The sequence below is a fragment of the Neoarius graeffei genome, chromosome 26 (assembly GCF_027579695.1).
Source record: "Neoarius graeffei isolate fNeoGra1 chromosome 26, fNeoGra1.pri, whole genome shotgun sequence".
NCBI lineage: Eukaryota > Metazoa > Chordata > Actinopteri > Siluriformes > Ariidae > Neoarius > Neoarius graeffei.
The window spans coordinates 9,559,317-9,571,615 of NC_083594.1; positions in this window are offsets into that span (position 1 = coordinate 9,559,317).

The following is a 12,299-nucleotide window of genomic DNA, read 5'->3' on the forward strand; positions in this document are numbered from 1 at the left end:
ACGGGCCTGAGCAGGGGCGACGGGCCTGAGCAGGAGCGCCGAGTCACACAAGATCTTGTCAGTTTTCTGCTGTTTTTTGCTCAGGAGCAGGCCTCGAACAATGACGAATAACTTGAAAACGAAAGCAGCTATTCACAAAATTCTTTCACAGTGAGCGCTACAAGGGTCTCCTGAATACACTGATGTAATTTTTTGTCTGTAGTGTTAAAAGTGAGAACACTAGAGCGAGTTAAAAATGAGTGACTTTTCTGTCACGTTTATAATGGGTGTCAATGAGGCCTCTCGGCTGCACTCTCCTCAGTTTGAGGCTTCTCATTCAAAAACTGTAAATCCTATCGGTTAGGTAGACACATTGTGTGAATCAGGACAAGTGTGACTACTACTTTTGAGAAAATCATGTCTGTAGAGTGAAATTTGTGGCTGAAAACACAGTTTAAGCGAGAAAGTTTGAGCTATTTTTTCAAGCTCTCTACACTCTAACTAAACGAGCTCCACTGGTGTGTAACGCAATAGACACCCATTATAAAGCCGAATTTTCTCCCGGAACCCACATGGCGTTTGAGCCGGAACTGATCCGAAAGTGTAGAACCTAGCAGAAAAGTTGAATGCCAGATCCACAGAGGAGAAGTTTTCCTACGTTTTAGAGTTTGAATCACGTCTCTAGGTGAAAGCATGCCAGAGCAGCGGATGTTTGAAAAAGTGCTTTTTTTTTCAATTAATTCCATAGAAATGAATGGGGTGGAGCCGGCCCCCGCCTCCGCGGTGGGGGAATGGGGCGAGGGAGGGGAACAGAAGGAGAGAGAGAGAGGGGAGGGGAGAAGGGGAGATGTCACAAATCGCGTACCCCCACTTTAAAAATCTCCACTACACCACTGATAATAAGGTCAATGAAATTTGAATTAACAAGGATGTCAGCTTTTGCAGCTTTTACAACTCGCAAATATGTAACAAGTGTGAGACGGTGGATGGAAATTGGCAACTAAATGGTGGGAAAAGTGGATTATGGAAGTGTAGAACATTGTACCACTGTTCTACTTCTAACACTCATTAATAAGGTTACTCATGGAACCCTGGATGTGTGTGTGTGTGTGTGTTTTTTTAAGTTTCCTTTCAGCAATCATGGTTTATTCAGACACCAATCAACATACATTACCAGTCAAAAGTTTGTATACGGGGCGGCACGGTGGTGTAGTGGTTAGCGCTGTCGCCTCACAGCAAGAAGGTCCGGGGCCGGCGAGGGCCTTTCTGTGCGGAGTTTGCATGTTCTCCCCGTGTCCACGTGGGTTTCCTCCGGGTGCTCCGGTTTCCCCCACAGTCCAAAGACATGCAGGTTAGGTTAACTGGTGACTCTAAATTGACCGTAGGTGTGAATGTGAGTGTGAATGGTTGTCTGTGTCTATGTGTCAGCCCTGTGATGACCTGACGACTTGTCCAGGGTGTACCCCGCCTTTCGCCCGTAGTCAGCTGGGATAGGCTCCAGCTTGCCTGCGACCCTGTAGAAGGATAAAGCGGCTAGAGATAATGAGATGAGATGAGAAGTCTGTATACCCCAATCATTCATAGACTTTTCTGTATTTTGACTTTTTTTTTTTTACATTGTAGAACAATACTGAAGACATCATAACTATGAAATAACATATGGAACATACAGTACTGTGCAAAACTCTTAGGCACCCTATTTTTTTTCATACCAACTTTGTTATAGATTTCTATTTTATGGCGTCTACATCATCGAGTCAGTACGAAAACATTCTAGCGTTCCAAATGTTAGTTTCATTTTCCAGCACAAAATTAAATGTTACAGGGAAAAAAAATGTATCTGAGCAGCATATTACACAAGAGAGTACTTTTCAGATTAAAAGAGAAAAAACATAATGAAGACTACTGGGTTTTTGGGCAAAATTAAGAAGTAAGCGTGACAGTTAAATTGAGCAGAAGAACTGTGGCTGGTTCTGTAAGATGCTCAGTAAAACTTACAGCTCATTTCCTTATAAAACTGCACTCACTGAACCTGAGACTACTTTTTTTTTTTCAAAGCAAAGGGTCATCTCACACCAAATATTGGCTTTGTTTCACTTATTTTGGCTTACTGATTCCTGTTTATAGTATTTTTTTTTAATGTTGAAACATTTAATTTCATTATTTTTAAGCCATTTTTGGTCAACAGCCTTTCTTTGCATGTGTCTAAGACTTTTGCACAAAATGTGTTTCATATTTTAGATTTTTCAAAGTATCCAGCGTTTACCTTGATGATGCTTTGCACACTATTGGTGTTATCTTACCCAGCTTCATGAGGTCGTCACCACATGGAATGCTTTTCAATTAACAGGTCTGCCTCGTCAAAAGGTAATTAGCGGATGAGTTTGAGATCAAACAGAAAATAGCAAATAATAAAAATACAGTAAACAACCCTATTCAACACCACGACTGTAGTAATCTATATTATGCCAAGAACCACTCAACAAGTAAAGAGAAACGACAGCCATCATTACTTTAAGACATGAGGTGACTTTTAATGAATAAAAATAAAGAAAAAAAAACTGAATTAGAAGCTGTGTCCAAAAGTTTGACTGGTACTATGTATATTTTCACACAATTATCCAAGGTTGGTGGCACAGTGGTGTAATGGTTAGCGCTGTCACCTCACAGCAAGAAGGTCCGGGTTCGAGCCCTGTGGCCGGTGAGGGCCTTTCTGTGCGGAGTTTGCATGTTGTCCGCGTGGGTTTCCTCCGGGTGCTCCGGTTTCCCCCACAGTCCAAAGACAAGCAGGTTAGGTTAACTGGTGACTCTAAATTGACCGTAGGTGTGAATGGTTGTCTGTGTCTATGTGTCAGCCCTGTGATGACCTGGCGACTTGTCCAGGGTGTACCCCGCCTTTCGCCTGTAGTCAGCTGGGATAGGCTCCAGCTTGCCTGTGACCCTGTAGAACAGGATAAAGCGGCTAGAGATAATGAGATGAGATGAGATCCAAGGTTGAGATATAAACAGTGGGGTGATCATTCTCTTGTTGTCGCTGCTCCCAGACTGTGGAACAATCTGCCCCCCGACATTCGCACCACTATTGATCTTGGCCTTTTTAAATCAAAGTTGAAGACCTACTTTTTTAGACTGGCGTTCAATCCTGACTAGGGGAGTCTTGTTTTTGAGGGGTGCTTTGTTTCGTCTGTTCTATTTCATGTACTGTAAGGCTTTTGGTAACCTGCAGCACTGTGGCACCTTCCGCAGTCAAAACCTGTGTTTTTATGTGTTTTGGTGTTCTGTTTTATGGCTTCGATGTAAAGCACTTTGGGTACCTTTTGGTTATTGTAAAGGGCTATATAAATAAAATTTGATTGATTGATTGATTGATTGATTGAATTATTCACACCAAGGGCGGCATGGTGGTGTAGTGGTTAGCACTGTTGCCTCACAGCAAGAAGGTCCTGGGTTTGAGCCCAGTGGCCGATGAGGGCCTTTCTGTGTGGAGTCTGTGTGGGTTTCCTCCAAGTGCTCCGGTTTCCCCCACAGTCCAAAGACATGCAGGTTAGGTTAACTGGTGACTCTAAATTGACCGTAGGTGTGAATGTGAGTGTGAATGGTTGTCTATGTGTCAGCCCTATGATGAACTGGCGACTTGTCCAGGGTGTACCCTGCCTCTTGCCTATGGTCAGCTGGGATAGGCTCCAGCTTGCCTGCGACCCTGTAGAACAGGATAAGCGGCTGCAGGTAATGGATGGATGGATGGATATTCACCATCCACCTACAAGCCACCTACTGGCAGTATTTGGAATATAATAGTTGTTATAAGTCACATGTTCAACAGGAAGTTGCATCATCCCGGTTACTTAAAGAAAAGTAAGTTTGCTAATTCCTTTTTTTTTTTTTTTTAAATCATACTGTGATGTTGACTGACAAGGTAATGTCATTGTTTCCTAAACGTATTTATTGAAAGGAAATTATTAGTTTAAAAAAAAAAAAAAGGTCTTTGTGATTTTAGCATGGCTGCTGAGTTGTTATGAATTTGGCAATTCTAATTCAAGGTCATAAGGAAGCTCATGTTTGTGACTCAGCTAGGTAGGTAGGTAAAAGACTGGTTGGATTAACATAAAACAACAACAAAAAACCACAAATATAACACAAAAAATGCAGGAAACAACCAAGTGTGAAAGTTCTGTTGTGTTTAGCGCATAGCACTATATTTGCACTAGCAAACAGAATATAACGTCGCTGTCAGTTCAAAACCTGCTATGTGACAATTTAGGTCAATTCTCAAGGATGAATTTTTTGCAATTTATGCTAATATAATGCTGCAATTAGCTATTTTGATGGATATTTAACTGACCAAGCTAATAATAGAACAACTTTTACTGGCTTCTCAGCTTATTTCAGAGTTTTATTCAGTTTTTTATGTTCCTGTAAAAAAGGAAAGATGTCACATAGCAGGTTTTGACCTGACAGCGATGATAAGCTGTTTTGATTAAAATATAGTGAATAAACAGGTGGGAAAGATCTTTTAACTTTGCAAAATGCAGCTAAAGGATGAAAATAATTGACTAGTTTATATTCTTGGACTGTGCTTGTTGTGGAAATGCTGGGCCTGGAGCCATGACTGACGCTGACCTCTAGTCATAGCACTTATTAAATATATAACACAGTCATGCGTGTGTGATCCACGTGGATTGTTTTATATCGATTCAGCTCTTGCCTGAGGACAATCACAGTTGCACCCTAAGACAGGTTTCGATGCTCTGTATGAAAATAACTTCATTGATGCAGTTCAGCTTGAATGAATATCAATACTGTATTCTCTGTTGTGTGTGTGTGTGTGTGTGTGCACAACATTGCACAACACCAGATTCAACATGCATTCCTTCATACGTCCCATGATCATTCAAATCAGATTTGTTTTCCCTTTATTATTTTAATACTGTATGCATGAGTGATCTAATCTTGATAATCAGACAAATTAGGAAATGAACCCTCGAACTTAAAGCGCCCTTCATTCTTAATTTATTTGAATTTCTTTCCTAAAACATAGGTTTTTTTTGTTAAGGTCAACAAACTGATGTACTTAGCAGACGTTTCATCTGGATAGTTTTGTGTTTGTAATTTAGTAGACGGTTCTGCTAGTGATCTTGCTAACACTGTCGACTAAACGAAAGCGATTGAGATCCTTAATTAAACAGGATGATGTGGACATTCGGAGAAACTGAACAAGCAGACTTGTGTCAACAAGAGGAAAGCAGAAAATATCAGGGGCGCAGATAGGATTTTTGAACTGGGGGGGACTGAGCTGTCAGCAAATGATTCCATTTTGTGTAAATGCATTATATTTATATATATATATATATATATATATATATATATATATATATATATATATATTGTGTGTGTGTGTGTGTGTGTGTGTGTACTGAAGCTTCAATATACATTCGAATTGTGAGTTTTCTAACTGAATGAACATTGGTAGACAAAGGCCTACCTGGTCAACATTGCTCGGTTTTTGAAAAAACGCTGTAATTGTTTTTTTGTTTTTTCACTGTTGACCCCACCAGGGATTGCCTGCAGGCCAGGAGGACAATGTTAACATCTTGAATCTCATAATTTCAGTTAACAGTTGCTGCTTACTAAAATAATATTATACATAAAAATAACATTAAAATATATTCACCTACAGCCTAGAATGCTGTTATTTTACATTTAGCCTACTTCAGGTAAGTCCAAATTCTTCCTTATTATTATCAGACTAGCTACTCAACATTACAAAACAAGTATTTGTCACATCTGGGAAAGGCAACAGGCATAGGATATTTACATCTTTTGGTTCTTGAAACAAACGCTGTGATTTTTCCCCCCTCTTCTCTGGCTTAATGTGGCAGAAAGATCACCAGCTCGGTCATTAGACAGTTGTTTATGATCACTATGGTTACCGCGACAGGTAAAGTCACCAGCTCCCCTTAGGACCCCAGGGTCGAGATGGTGCGTTACATTTACATTGGAAGTCGGAACTTGGAGCTCTGAGCAACATAACCTCAGAACTGAGCGCTTCCCAGTTTAAAAACTGGGACATCATGGAACACGGAATTCGAAAAAAATGGCCAGTTAATGAAATGAAACGAAACCCCAACGTTTATGCTGGGAGATGCTGGATTTCAATGCTTTTCCGACTTCAAACTTCCAACTTACGAGTACAACTGAATGCACTAGGGTTGCCACCTGTGTCTGACAAAAATCCTGGACATTTCGACCATCCAACCGACCTTTTTGCTTGTAAGCAACGGCGCCCTTCGCACATCTAACCCAAGACAAAAATCGCCCTTCTATGCTGAAATTGTATTGCTCTAATTAGTAAAAATGACGCTTTTGCTAGTTATTTGTTTAGTTAATTGCTTTACATAATATAGCAGGTCTTCATTATTTTGGTTTATTTCCAACAGTTTTTGGTTGTGGACACCTGGGGCAGTAGTGGGCACAGGTAAAAGGGGAATACATACTGTAATTAAGTTCTGTTTGTTTGCTTATGTGGAATAAAAATAAATAATCTAATTTTTCATTGTATCTAAGAATACCTGAATGTAACAATGTAAGGTGTAGTGTCCAACAGCTTACCTGATTGCTTAGAGTGTGGTGTGTGCTTTGCTTGTGCTTGCCTGTGCCTCTGCTGCTCTTGGCTAAACAAATACGTAGGAGGACATGTAACTGATATAACTGGGCACATACAGGAGTATATACTACACTACACTTTCATTTAATTCACCAAAACCTTACCTAATCTTCCATTTATATTTGGTGTTTTTCTTTGCTGCTGCTGTGAGTCCTGGCTGATTTTCAGTGAATGTCTTGAACTCAGTACAGGACAACTGAAAGTTTAGCCTGACTTGAAGCTCAGTCTTCACCATTGTAACAGAGAGTCTGTTTCTTTTATCAGTCCAAGCATCCTCCATTGCCCCTTTTCCACCAAATCAGTTCCAGGGCTGGTTCGGGGCCAGTGCTTAGTTTGGAACCGGGTTTTCTGTTTCCACTGACAAAGAACTGGCTCTGGGGCCAGAAAAACCGGTTCCAGGCTAGCACCAACTCTCTGCTGGGCCAGAGGAAAGAACCGCTTATGTCAGCGGGGGGCCGGAGTTGTTAAGACCAACAACAATAAAAAGACCACGAAAGATCGCCATTTTTAGGCGATGAGAAGCAGCAGCTGTACAAACGCGAAGTCATCCATTATTATTATTGTTGTTGTTGCTGCTGCTTCTTCCATGTTGTTTTTGCTTTGATATTCGCGCCAAGGTTTATGCAAACGTAGCGACGTAACTGACGTATACAGTGACGTAATGACGTATTCAGCGACGTAATGACGTGGCTCCGCTTAGCACGGCGAGCTTGGGAAAGCAAACTGGTTCTCAGCTGGCTCGCAAGTTGAGATACACATTTTGCCCATTATGTACAAAAAACCGGGACATTCAGTGTCCCGGATTTTTATTTTTTTTTTCCGGGACAGACCATGAAAATCCGGGACAATCAGGAAAAACCGGGACAGCTGGCAACACTAGAATGCACAGAGTCGCAGCAGAAACACCGCTGCTATCAAATGGATGAGCTGTGCAGTGTTATTAACCGAGAATTACGTGGAAAATGAACACCTTGCTTTCCCAACTCTGCAAGGATCTGCTCCAGCCTACACCGATTCAAGAAGGGGAAAATGTAGATTGATCACTGACAAGGCTGCTGCAGCTGCCATTTCAACTTTGTGCTGCAGTGTAAGTTAGTCTAACTAACGGAACATTGATCCTCACTTTTTCTACCTATGTGTGGCGCCTTATGTAGGGACGGTGGGTGGGGGGGACAGATAGGGGTCACTATAAATCTGGGGGGGACATGTCCCCCCCCGTCCCCCGTGCTATCTGCGCCCTTGGAAAATATACATTTGACTCGTGTAATGTTTTTACTGCATGGAGTATCTTTGCAAGGAAACAGGTAGATCTTAGGATCCTATCATTTTTTTGAAACTGAAATTGGAAAGCAAAGAAAAATGAATGCTTTCGGTCTGGTCATCCATGACGTGAGTTGAGTTAACCCTTTAGGACAGAAATACAGTCGTAATATTGGAAATTTGTTTTAATCACATTTTCATGTTGAGAACTCCAGATGGTCACACACAAATTGAAATGTTTACACAGTTTAACATCTGAAGTCAAATATATAATATATTACAAAATGTCCATGAAAACAGAAATTATTCCTCGAAAGTGTTATTTCTTGGATACCACTCACAACAGACAGACCGACAGACAGACCAGGAGACTATACCCTCAGATTCCCATCTGCGTCAAGATTCTATTTGTTGTGACATGCTTTTCTGCTCACCACGGTTGCAAAGAGTAGTTATTAGCTCATCCGGCTGACAGATGATGAGCTTATGCCATTATGTGTTATCCGTTGTCCATCCGGCGGTGGCCACATTTCATGAAAATCACTTCTGCTCTCTCAATTATTCACTGGTTTTTATTCTTTTTGGCAGGAAAGTACACAGCAAATTCTCCAGTGTTGAATTAACACTTTCAGAGTTCATTTGTGGACATATATGTGGCAGCGGGGGCGTGGTCAAGCATCAGTCTGTGACCGGAGGGCAGAGTCAGGGAAGGTAAGTGGCAGAATCACTGCACCTGAGGTCTGTTAACGTGCGTTTGTGTGTCTTCCCCAGTGACTGCGCCCTATTTAAGGAGAGAGCGAAAGCAGAGGGGAGCTCTCTCCCCAACCAGAAGACTAGTGTGTGCGTGCGTGTATGGCTGGGAGAGTGTTGAAGCTGAAAAGCTGAAAATAAAAAGAGTTTGGAACTTAATTCTGGCCTGCCATCTTTCTGTGCTCCTCCCACTCATACGAACTGCCACAATATATAAACACAGTAGGGTGTTAAATGCAAAGGTGTTATTTCCGTTTCTGGTTGAGAGTACGCTGTGTGCATTCTGGCTGCCGCTTCTCACTGGAGCTTTTTATTTTATTTTCCCTTTTGTTTTTCTTTTTTATGTTTGTGTAGTTTGATTTTGTTGGAGCGTTTTGTCCGTCGGTTGTGGTTTAGCTCCAGACCCACTTTTGGGTGTCGGTTCCCTCCAGACCTTGGTTGGCCGTGGGTGATGCCTGTGCTTCTCACTATGGACTGCAGTCATCTCGTTGCTCTTTTTAACATCATGGTTGTCCAGCACTCTGTACAGCAGTGCTTCTGTGCTTGGCGCGGAGTTCCAAGAGATGTTCCTCGGTGGCGTCGCGGCGGCTGTGCAAGTGGTGTGGGACTTATTTTCATGCACCTTTTGGTGGGACTGTGGCTGCTACACCACTGGAATGACATCCTGACCTTCTTTTGGTGGACTTTTTTTTCCCCCTAATTGTAAAGCGACCTTGGGTATGAGAAAGGTGCTATTTAAATTTAACTTATTATTATCTCATCTCATCTCATTATCTCTAGCCGCTTTATCCTTCTACAGGGTCGCAGGCAAGCTGGAGCCTATCCCAGCTGACTACGGGCGAGAGGCGGGGTACACCCTGGACAAGTCGCCAGGTCATCACAGGGCTGACACATAGACACAGACAACCATTCACACTCACATTCACACCTACGGTCAATTTAGAGTCACCAGTTAACCTAACCTGCATGTCTTTGGACTGTGGGGGAAACCGGAGCACCCGGAGGAAACCCACGCGGACACGGGGAGAACATGCAAACTCCGCACAGAAAGGCCCTCGCCGGCCCCGGGGCTCGAACCCAGGACCTTCTTGCTGTGAGGCGACAGCGCTAACCACTACACCACCGTGCCGCCCCTTATTATTATTATTATTATTATTATTATTAAATCAACACACTGGGTGTTGATCATCATCATATCTTGTCGCTCCAACTCTGGATCCAGTGACGGGCTGTCTCGTTGGCCTCTTGGAGATCGCCATCTGAGCAGGTCGGACCAAGTTCGCAGTTATGTAGAAGGTGCTGTGTGGTTTGGGGGTCTTCCTTGCAGGGACAGGCTGCACTTGTAGATTTACCCCATCTCAGCATGTTGTCACCGGTCCTAGCTACCTTGCATCTGGCTCTGTTGAGCGTGACCCAGTCCCTCCTTGGTAGGTCTACTCCCGGGGGAAGTGTCTCGCTAGGGGGAGGTAATGACTCATTGTTGTTTGAGTCATTCTCCTTCCACCTCTCCATCTTGAATGTTTTTGGTGGTACTACACCTAGGCCTTGAACCGTCATGAAGCTGTGACGTGATCTCAGCTGTCTGGGGACCTCCTGATGTCTGTGTAGTGGGTGTCTGGGGTCGTTCAGTTGCTTGTCACGCTCCATTCTTGCTTGAGCTTCTCGGTGTATACCAAGTGGGCAAATACCTGATAGTTTGTACAGTGCTGGCAAGGGAGTAGCTTTCAGGGTGCCTGTGATGGTGCGACAGGCTCTGTTGAGCTCTATGTCAATCTTGGAAGCATGGGCTGACCTCTCCCATACTGCAGCGTAGTACTCAGCTGTTGAATAGCACAGCACCAGCATGGACTGCTTGAGGGTGTTGGGGTCAGCACCCCAGCTGGAGTTGGCAAGGTTGTCGAGAAGGTTGTTGGGGGTGGATATTTACCTCCGGAGCTTAGAAACGTGCTCTTTGAAGGACAAGGTCCTATCGAGGGTGACACCAAGGTACACTGGGTAGGATGTGTTCTCTAGTTCTTTCCCTTCCCACATGATACTAAGTTTCCTAGATGCAGCTCGGTTGTTTAGGTGGAAAGTGCAGACCTGGGTCTTGCCTGGGTTAGTGTTCAGGAACCATGATCTGTAGTATCCCGTTAGTGTCTTCAGGGCATCTGTGAGTCATTTCTCGATGATCTCAAAACTTCTTGCCAGGGTAGCCAGGCAGAGGTCATCTGCATAGAAAAGCCTTTGGATGTTGTTGAAGGCAGGCTGGTTGTTTGTGTAAATGTTGAAGAGCACTGGGGCTAATACTAACCCCTGTGGCAAACTGTTCTTCTGTGCTCTCCGTTTCAATGAACACTCTGTGTGTTAATTCAACACAAGGGATTTTGCTGTGTAGGTCTGCTTGGGGTGCATACGGCTTCTACTCAAATTTGCATAATTGCAATTAATAATGAATGATATGGAGTAATTAAGCCCTGATGAGCAGTTTCCACACAAATCACTTCTCCTTCAATTCTTCACTGATTTTGATTCTTTCGGGCATGAAAGTAGGGGTACCTAGGGTGCATATAACTTCTACCCAGATATAAAAAAAAAGCCAAAGTCCCTCTCATGCCAGAATCTGATCTTCCCAGGCAGTCTTCTGTCCCAGTACTAACCAATTCTTTAAGGCGTATGAGTGCGGCGCCGATCTCCGTTTCGATAGCCCTCGGCCTCTCACCTATACAGCTAGGGCTACAGTAGGGGGCTAGTTCTCTGGTAACCATGAGAGTTTGACTTCCACACTCACAGCTGTATTGCAGTATGCCTTGCCAGATGGTAGTAGGTATGATTTTTATGATGGTCTTTGGTATGACCCGACTGTGAGTAGAACTCACTCATGATCTCCTGGTCGAGAGCTGGACACACTAACCACTAGGCCAACTCATGGTCCAACCCAGATTTGCTTAATTACAATTATTAATGAAGTTATGGACTAATTAAGCCTTAATGAGCAATTCAGCAAAAATTGCTTCTTCTCGGTCAATTCCTCGCTGTTTTGGATTCTTTCTGGCAAATAGGTCGGTATTCCTAGGGTGTATATAGCTTCTATATATAGCTTGTGTATATAGTGTATATAGCTTGCAATATTTATTGTGCAACATGGCCCACTTTAGATCATTCCTTCTGGACTAGACGAGGCTGGAGTGAGCTACGCCATCATTGACATTCTTGTAAATTTCCTGTCACCTCAAACTAATCCGGTAAGTCTGTCTGAACTCTCTGGTCCCAACTAGATGTTTTGTTGTTTTTCACACTATTATGTGTGAACTATAGAGGGGGGCGACATGGTGGTGCAGTAGTTAGCACGGTCACCTCACCGCAAGAAAGTTCCGAGTTCAAACCTCATGGCCGACAGGGGCCTTTCTGTGTGGAGTTTGCATGCTCTCCCTATGTCTGCATGGGTTTCCTACAGGTGCTCCGGTTTACCCTGCATGCAAAGACTTGCAGGTTAGGTAAAATACCCAGTCACTGGGGTTGTACAAGCCAGTGCATACTTACTGCTGGTCACAAGCCTAGATTGACTGGGGAGGGTTGTGTCAGGAAAGGCATCTGGTGTAAAAACCTATGCCAAAACAACAGATCCTCTGTGGCGACCCCGGACGGGAGCAGCTGAAAGAAGATG